This window comes from Egretta garzetta, unplaced genomic scaffold (assembly GCF_000687185.1).
Source record: "Egretta garzetta isolate BGI_Z169 unplaced genomic scaffold, ASM68718v1 scaffold179, whole genome shotgun sequence".
Taxonomy (NCBI): domain Eukaryota; kingdom Metazoa; phylum Chordata; class Aves; order Pelecaniformes; family Ardeidae; genus Egretta; species Egretta garzetta.
The window spans coordinates 2,211,959-2,220,562 of record NW_009270001.1 but is presented as its reverse complement, the minus strand read 5'-3'; the positions used below and the strand labels follow the sequence as shown (position 1 = coordinate 2,220,562).

The 8,604-nt window shown below is 44.1% G+C and overlaps 1 protein-coding gene across 1 annotated transcript in view; it reads right to left on the bottom strand.

The window, feature by feature from the left end:
- LOXHD1 (lipoxygenase homology domains 1) overlaps positions 1 to 8,604 on the bottom strand; it is a 164,089-nt gene that overhangs the window by 149,039 nt on the left and 6,446 nt on the right. The gene's annotated exons all lie outside the window — the stretch shown is intronic.

Here is an 8,604-nt window from a genome sequence, read left to right as displayed (position 1 = left end):
TGTGGGGGTGGGGTGGCAGGGGTAGGGGAACGGTTGGGCTTGGTGATCTTAGAGGGCTTTTCCAACCTAAACAATTCTATTATATTCTATTCTGTGTTCAGAAGTGCTAGGACTTATACGTGGCAGGCAGAGTCTGTCATGTAACATCTGCCCATGTTACATCGAGTGAAACCCATTCGTGAACCCGTCTGCTGCATGTCACCTCATCTGTACATCTAACCTTAATTTCTCTACAGAAGATGTAAGTCAGACTGATCTACTTCCACTTTTCAACTCCTCACAAATGACATGATGGGATACAAGGAGATTACATGTCTAAGACATCACCATCAACAAGCCACAATATCCCTCCCCCTTAAAAATCAAACCCCTTCTCTAATTCCCACAACGGGAATCTCAGTTGCAAGAAACCACAAGCCATGAGTACGTACAAATTTGCACTTCAGGTTCACCACCCCACATTCAGCCTCCATACACCACAGCGAGCAGGCGGCACATGGATGAGCAGTTTGTACCCGGGCAGATGTGCTGAGCCGTGACCAAGCAGCACGCGTTACTACTGAGCATACGTTGTGGTTAGCACTGTTTTAATTAACTTTGCACAGAAGGACAGAAGGAGGGGCTGGGTTGGTGACACCAGAACATCACCATGCTTGACATGTGCCACAGTCAGCCCCTGGAAGGGGGAAGGAACCCTGCCACCCCTTCTCCAGCACTACAGCTGTGCGGCCAGCTGTGCAAGTAAATGAAGTCGCAGCTTTCCAGTGATGTCATGACTTCCTTTGCAGAAAGAAAATAAAAGTTTAATACTAATATTGATGCTAGCTCTTTCTGAAAAAGACACCTGGAGGCAAACGCAGCTTATTTAGCCACTTCCTTTGAAGGCATGGAAGTCCAGTGGTCTGGATGCAGGATTGTTTCCTTTCTTGGCACTTCATTTGGTTTTGATCAACCACTGACAGCTGATGAGTGTTGTCAGGACCATCTCTGCAGCTTGAGGACCCAGCAGGCAGAAAAGGATACAGTGCTGTGGACGCAGCATTTGGTACCCAGGCCCCTTCGCTGGGAGCAGCGTCCATGATATAAGGAAACAAGAACTGTAGACTAGTGATGTTTCTTAACCACCCCAGAAGTTTGTTCCTGAATGATTGGATACTCTGATTTTGAGAGAATGTGTCCAACCTTAGCAAATCCCAAGAATAAACAGCTTGCACTTTATGATTTGGGACAATAAAGCCAAATTAGCTGAAAAGCTTGGAATTGGATTTCTGTGGAAGTCACACTTCTAACCAAGGGTGTCATCTGGGCTAGAAAGAACAGTTTTGCTACTTCAGTGCCCCAGCTGTGACGGGGAAGACTAAGAAAATACAAAAGTTAAGTAAGTCAAGTATCATATCTGTTTCATCAGGCAAGCTAGGTCTTCCCTTCCCACCAAGTTCCTTTCTTTCATTTTGGATGTTCTCATGTGACTTCCAACCTTCTCCTCATTTGGAGTCCCCATTTTTCAAACCCCTCTCCACCACTCAAGAGATGTGAATTGCCCACTGAGGATCCACCAACATCACTGCAGTAAATATTCTCAGGATCATGGGCATTAATGCTCACAAAAGATTTGCCTCAATGGTGCAAAAATGCCAGCCATTAAAATCCCTCCACTGGCAGAAAATATCTACCAAATTCTCCAGAATGTCCCAACTCATGTTTAGCAGGGGCAGTCTGTAACTAAGTTTGGCCACCTGCTTATTCACTTTCCTTATCTTCCACCTCATCAGTTTCACATGGAATATAAGCTTATTACCACACAAAGTTTAAAAAAAAACAACCAATCCATCCAGTTTATGTTGTCAAATGGAAAAAAAAAAAAAGCCAACAACCAATCCACAACAAAACTGCAATAATCTTTGCGAAGTAATTAAATACAAAGTTTGTTATTTCTTTCAGGGCTGTTGTGTGGTCCAACAGCTAAAGACAAGTTTTAAAAAAGTTTTTCCGGATAGAATGAGGTTTTGCTATATCGCTTCAGATTTGGCTGTATCCTACTATTTAGACTCCTCCTCAATGGAAGCGATCAGTGCATGTGAAGAAAGAGAGCATCCACATGAATTTTATGGTTACGCTTGAAGTTTCCAAGTGAATCCACAAAGACTCCCTCTTCCCTTACTAATTTAAGGGATGTCAGTATGCGGTGGCTTTGCTTTTAGCTGTCTGACATCATTGAGAGTTATGGTGGGCAACCTTTAAGCTCCTCAAAGAAATCTGCTCTCCAGGTGGCATTTGGGAGGGTTGGTTCAACCCACTGACATGTCTTCCACAGAGTCAACTGAGAGACCAGTCCTAAGCAGACACTGCAATGGTTTACCAGCTGCACACCTTAAGAGTGTCTAGTTTTCCCCATCTTGGTCAGCAGGACTTGAATCATGAACTTTCTTCAGTGCTTTGCAATAACTTTTGGCTTCCATGATGTGAAAAACAACTCCTTATATGTGTTCCTGCTGGTCTTACACATTGAGATGTACTTTGTCAGACATTTCTTAGCCTCTCCATGGGTGAATAGTTTTGCACCCACCATACTCCTATTTCCTTCCTGGTCTAACATAAGGTGAAAACTGCGGCATTCCCATGTGCCTGTGTCAAATATTGGCATTGGTCATCCCCCTCCCTTCAAACATGGACAGGTTGCCCCAAATGACCATGCCTCTTCACCCAAACTGCTGCTTTGGTCAGGTTATTAAGCCAGTGTTAGGTTGCTCCTGCCCACCTGTGCTACTCGTTAAAGCTTTTCCTACCAGTGTTGGCTGAGTTCATCATACACCATAGGTAGAGGAGCCCCAAAGAGAGGTCTTAAAAGCAGAAGGGATCCCACTTTGAATTTCGTCTTGCTGCACGAACCACTGCTCACAGGAAGACACCTACATGTAGATGCTTTTAATTGGCAAACAATCTCACCTCCAAGGTCAAGGTAAATCCATTCTGAGTGCCCAGAGCGCATGGCCAAGTTACAGTAATCTACGGTGTTAGTATGGGAATGCTGGACTTTCAGGCAAAAATCTCCAAATCTTGCTTTTCTCCCAATGGGTTAGGTAGAGTCAATACAAAGCTTTTAATGCAGCCATTAATACAGACTCTTTTGTTCCAAATATTATCTCATTCAAGTGGAATTTTGTTCACTTATCTCATCTGGTAGATATTGAATCCCCAGCTGATTCCACTGTTCAGCTATCGGGCATGAAGACTTTGGAAACCGATGAAAGTTTCAGCAAGCTAAGCAGAACTGATTTGCTATGGACTGCAAAACTATTACTGCTTTTCATGGGCATATACAAGCTCAGTAAAGGAAACAATAGACACTAGTTTCTTTGCTGAAAATAAGCATTCAGAAATGGTCATTTCAAGAGCAAGACACAGACAGCATAAAATCAGTATCAAGTTGCATTGCAGCGTTGCTGGAAGAACTTACATCCATTTCCCTGTCTTGCAGAAAGAGTTGATACTATAAACCCGTAAATTCAATGGCCAGAGTAGAGAAATACTCGCTTCAAAATGGTTGCTAAAATTATTGTAAAGCTGTAAAGACTGACAAATTGAGGCAGAGTTCTTCTAGTTAAGAGCATGCAGAACTCCCTTAGCTCCACGAGGAAGGAATATCTTCAGGGCAGAAGAGTGCTTTGACTGATAAACTCAGGTTTTTCTGACTCCCAACAATATGGGACTGCTTAGCACCAGTTATGGCAGTGACTGCAGATCCCTTCAGGTGAGGTTCTCATACAGTAAATGTGGAGAACGGAGCTGGAGTTCATGAAGGTGCCTAATTGTTGTCTAGCAAGGGTGGCCCTTAGTAGAAAAAAATTAAACGTTATGCCACAGGAATGATTAAACAGGTGAAATAAGACAGCAAAGCTGGTGAGAAGTCATCAAAGAGTTTGGGTAAAGAAGAGGGAAAGCAGAGACAAGAGCTGAGCCATGCTGTGAGCATGGGCGGGCAAACAAAGGGGTTGAAAGCTCCAAAATGGCTGGAGACATGTGACATCCTAGTGAGCACAGAAGCACCAGTGTCCTGGAAGCACCCTGCCACCTTCCAGTATCTCTGCCTTTTACTCCCCTCTGAGCTGATCTATCACACACCATCATACACCACACCCATGGCAAACCTCATCTCCCCCTGCTTCCTCAGAGATCCACAGAGATCCGCAAACCCATGCCTCCAGGCTGCATGCACAAGCGGAGCAAGAGCTAAACCCTCCTACACCAAAGCAGTGGAAGAAACCGGCAAGATGCTGTCTTCATCTTGAATATAAACCCAAACCAACACAAACTGCTTTGAAGCTATGGCTATCAGAGCTACCTTCAGATGCATTTGTTAAGCAGGATGCATTTACCTCAGCAGTGGTAATGGTTGTTTCCACTTCACCCTATTTCCAGTTGGGAATTCACTGATTATTCTCAATGTTCACTTAATGCTGATTCATGCAAAGCACCAATCACTCTGTCTCCTACTGAAACACTTCAGCACATGTTTGTCTTGGAGCACCTGAAGAGTACCTTGATATTTATGCATAATACTTGGAAGTTTTTAAGGCTCTATGCTGGCTGTTACAGGTTATGTTTGCCAAAATGATGCTCTATGCACATGAACACACTAGTTACATACTTACTATGGTTATAGTTTTATCAGGACCATCCTTTGCCCACTGTGAACATGGGCTTTTGAAATCAGCGCTTGTTTGTTTTTATCAAGCCACGATTTGAGCAATAGACTTGTCATACATGAAATGAGTCAAATTCTTCTCTCATTCACTCTGGGGCAAATCCTGACTAACTCCATTGACTTGAGAACAATGGCTTTGGATTTATATTGGCAAAACTGTGAACAGATTTGGGCCTCTCACACTACGAATGACTGCTTGGTCTTTATATGCTTTATCGAAAGCAGCTTTTGAGTCCGGCATGGATGCCAAATTAATTATTCAAAGCAAAAGAGAGTGATTTTTTCCGTGAATATTTGGACTGTCTGCACACTGTTATGCATTTTGTGATTCATAGTTTACATAAAGAATTGCAGAATTAATAGTATCTTACATTTTGAGACACATCACAGACATGAATTAGGGAAGTTTCCTGCAAAGTTACCAGTAGTACACACAGAAAACATTATCTTGAGCTCTGAAACATCATTTATCTCCTAGAATATAAATCCAAACCTGAACATGGCCCCGTCTGTTCCCACAGGCAGAGTAGCTGTGGTCTGGAGTTTGTTTTACTTCATCAGCTATTGCAAAATCAACATTTCATTCTCGTGCACTGTAGGAAGCCAAACTCAATTCATCTGGTGCTCCAGCTATCACTTAAAAGTGCTTTTGCCTTAGCACCACCAGAAAAAACATCTCAATTCTTTGCTGGAACAGCAAAGTAGAATTAGCTTAGCAATCGACATCTTGTTATTCGAGTTTAAATTGCACTGGAGGAAAACTGTGCCTCTGGGGAGACAAACATTTTCAAGAAAAACCTGTTCCATTTCTTTCATTATCTGTCGGAGATAGGGAGGGCCTGCCAGGACACGGGTGTCTCTGAATCACAACTGTGGACAACAACATCAGACGTTACTGTCCAGTGGGAAGTGTAAAGTGCAGCCTGGGTAAAATATGATACCTGCAACATTGAGCAAGCCAAGTCTGTGGTAGAGCAATATATCTGCAGAATGCAACTGGCAGTAATTCCCTGCTGTCTGTCATGCCATCCCAAGACCAGATTCAGATCAGAGCCCCACTTTCTTCTAGCTGTTCAGGCAGCAGGACAACCAAGACCATGGAGACATGCTCTCCTTGCTGCCAGCTCTGACCCCCAGTAGCGGGAAGAGCAATGTCACCAAAGAACATTTGTTTGCTGAACCCCCAGCACCCTTGGTCTGGAGGTGCTGCAGGTGTTGGATGCCAGATGTTCCCTGAAACAAGCAGGGTGTTCCTCCCAGCTTGTTTCTGGGGTTCCCCAGAACTGTTCAGCTGTGGTTCCCCATTTGGCTGTGATGTTTTTGCAGAGAAAAGCATGCCAACATGTTTCAGAACTGCTCATCCCGGGGCAGTGAATCCAGCAGGATCATGTTCAGGAGCCAACAGCTGGCAAAGCCACCAAGTCAACAGCTGGCAAAGCCACCGGCAGGTGAGGACCAGGTGATGCCACAAGCAGGGACAGTTGCCCATGGCGAGCACACCGTCTGCAAGCCGGAGGGTGACACTGCAACCCTGGCAGCTCTCAGCTGAGGAACCAGCAGCTTTTGCTCCCAAGACCTGATTTCCAGCTGCATTTCAAGTTGAAGCTTGGCATAAGCAGAGACTGACACCTGTCAGAAGCTTGTTATATATACAAGTTATGTGTGTTACCTGTACCTGCACATTGTTAGATGTCATTATGAATTAATCATAACTCCCCAGTTTAATCATTCATGATGGACAGTAAACTACTATTGAAACAGCACCTTAAAAAAAGATTAAAAAAAAAATGGAATTTTATATAACCTATAGCCTTCCCACCTCCTACCTTTTCCTTCTTCACAGATATCTCCTGGTCAACCCTTACAGCTCACAGAGCAAGTCTGATAGAGATACCACTATGATACAGATGTGTATAAAATGGAAGACACCAAGCTGATGTGGAAAAATACATCAGATCTGAACATCAGGGGGCAAAGTGCTGAAAAGATTGACAGTTTCCAGCAGCCACATCCAGTTACAGCAACGACAAACAACTACTTTGTGATAGGTGTCCAGTGAGTCTTGCAGTGCATGTAAATCCATCAACAAAAGCCACAGTTATTATTTTCAGTCTGTTTTTAAGTGTTGCCACCCAGGTGTTTGTGTCACTGTGCTGCACAGCAGTGTCCAGCAAGGTAGAAAAACCAAAGGCAGAAGAAAAAACCCTCTGACAGTGCCCGGGGAAATATCTGCATCCAGAGCAGCAATAGTCAGCCAGGAGGAGGCCTTAACCAGACAAAAAATACATTGTGAGCTTATCTGGAAGTAACGTCCTACTTGCATCCTCAGCGCAGAAACCCCCAGTAAATCATCCCAGCATCAGCCTTGACACCAACCCTACTGCAAGTCTCTGCTTTGCTGGGGCTCAGAAGGATAAACTAAACCTGAGGCTGTGGGGATTGACCTAAAACGGAATAAAAAAATTATTTGCCCTGGTTGCCTCTCTGTGCTTAGTCCCTTATAGCTTAGTACCATTTTCTGCCCAGGCTTTCCAACCAGATGGAGGCAATTCTGCTCTTTTCATGGACCAGTATTCAGATACTTGTCCAAATAACCAGGGACAGCATGACAAACAGTTTCACAGAGAGCCCAGAAGATGTATATTTATTGAACTATAAATGGGAACAAAACTCATAATCTTTAAAATACCAAAGAAGTCCTGAAACTGGGAGTTTGATGAGAGAACTGCTGTACCCATGAGCAAAATCAGCTCCTCAGTTTTTCTTCCAGGCAAATCTTGCATTTTATAAAACCACAGGAATCTCATTTAGTTTCTTAAGGGTTAAAAAAACAAAACAAAACAAAACAAATCTTCTTGAATTATTCCAGCGTGATCAAGTTCTAGTCCTGCATACTCCAAAGTTCACTGTCCTCAGATAGGACACCTTGCCCTCCACCTTGGGTGTTACAGATCGTTAAATCCAGGCTGATGGGCCACATGGGCTGGGGGGAACACATCTAGGATTGAATATATTAACCTGCATTTAACATCTGCTTCTCAGGGAAATCTTGTGCAGTTTTTCTTCAGGAGTGCTCAGATTATTTTCTTTTAAAGTCCAAAACCCAAAATTTCAGTCTAAAAAGTAGCCACAGACAATCAAGGATATAAAACTAAACTTGCCATTCTGCTCACATTTAAGTATTTTGGGTGTGAGCAATAGTGCTGGAAAACTGCAGCCCTCATGGGTGTGGGATTTACAGGCATCAGCCGGCACATCAGCTGCGCCATGCATTTGGCAGCCTGGCACCTACAGCTGTTCCTCAATGCGGTTTTTGGTGCTGCCAGCTGGGCTGAGCCATCCCAAATGGATCCCGTGTGCGTAACAAGGATGGCTTCTTGTATCGGGTCGAGCTGAGACAGAGTTAATTTTCCTCGTAGCAGCCCTCGTAGTGCTGTGCTTTCTGTCGGTGTGTAGAAAGGGGTTGATAACACACCAGGGTTTTGGCCGCTGCTGAGCAGTGCTCACAGCACCAAGGCTGTGTCTCCAACATTTCCCCACCACCACCAGTGGGCTGGGAGGGGGCAAGACCTTGGGAGGGGACGTAGCCAAGACACCTGACCCAAACCGACCAAAGGGATGTTCCATATCATATGACATCAGCTCAGATATAAAAACTAAGGGAAAAGGAGGAAGAAAGTGGGGGGGGAGGAGGGCGTTCATCTTTTATGACATCTTGTCTTCTGGAGCAATGGCTATGCATGCTGAAGCCCTGCTTCCTGGGAAGGGGCTGGACATCGCCTGCTGATGGGAAGTAGAGAATAAAATCTTGTTTTCCTTTTGCTATCATGCATGGTCTTTGCTTTTTATTAAACTGCCTTTATCTTGACCCACAAGTTGGTTGTTTGGGGTTTCTTTTT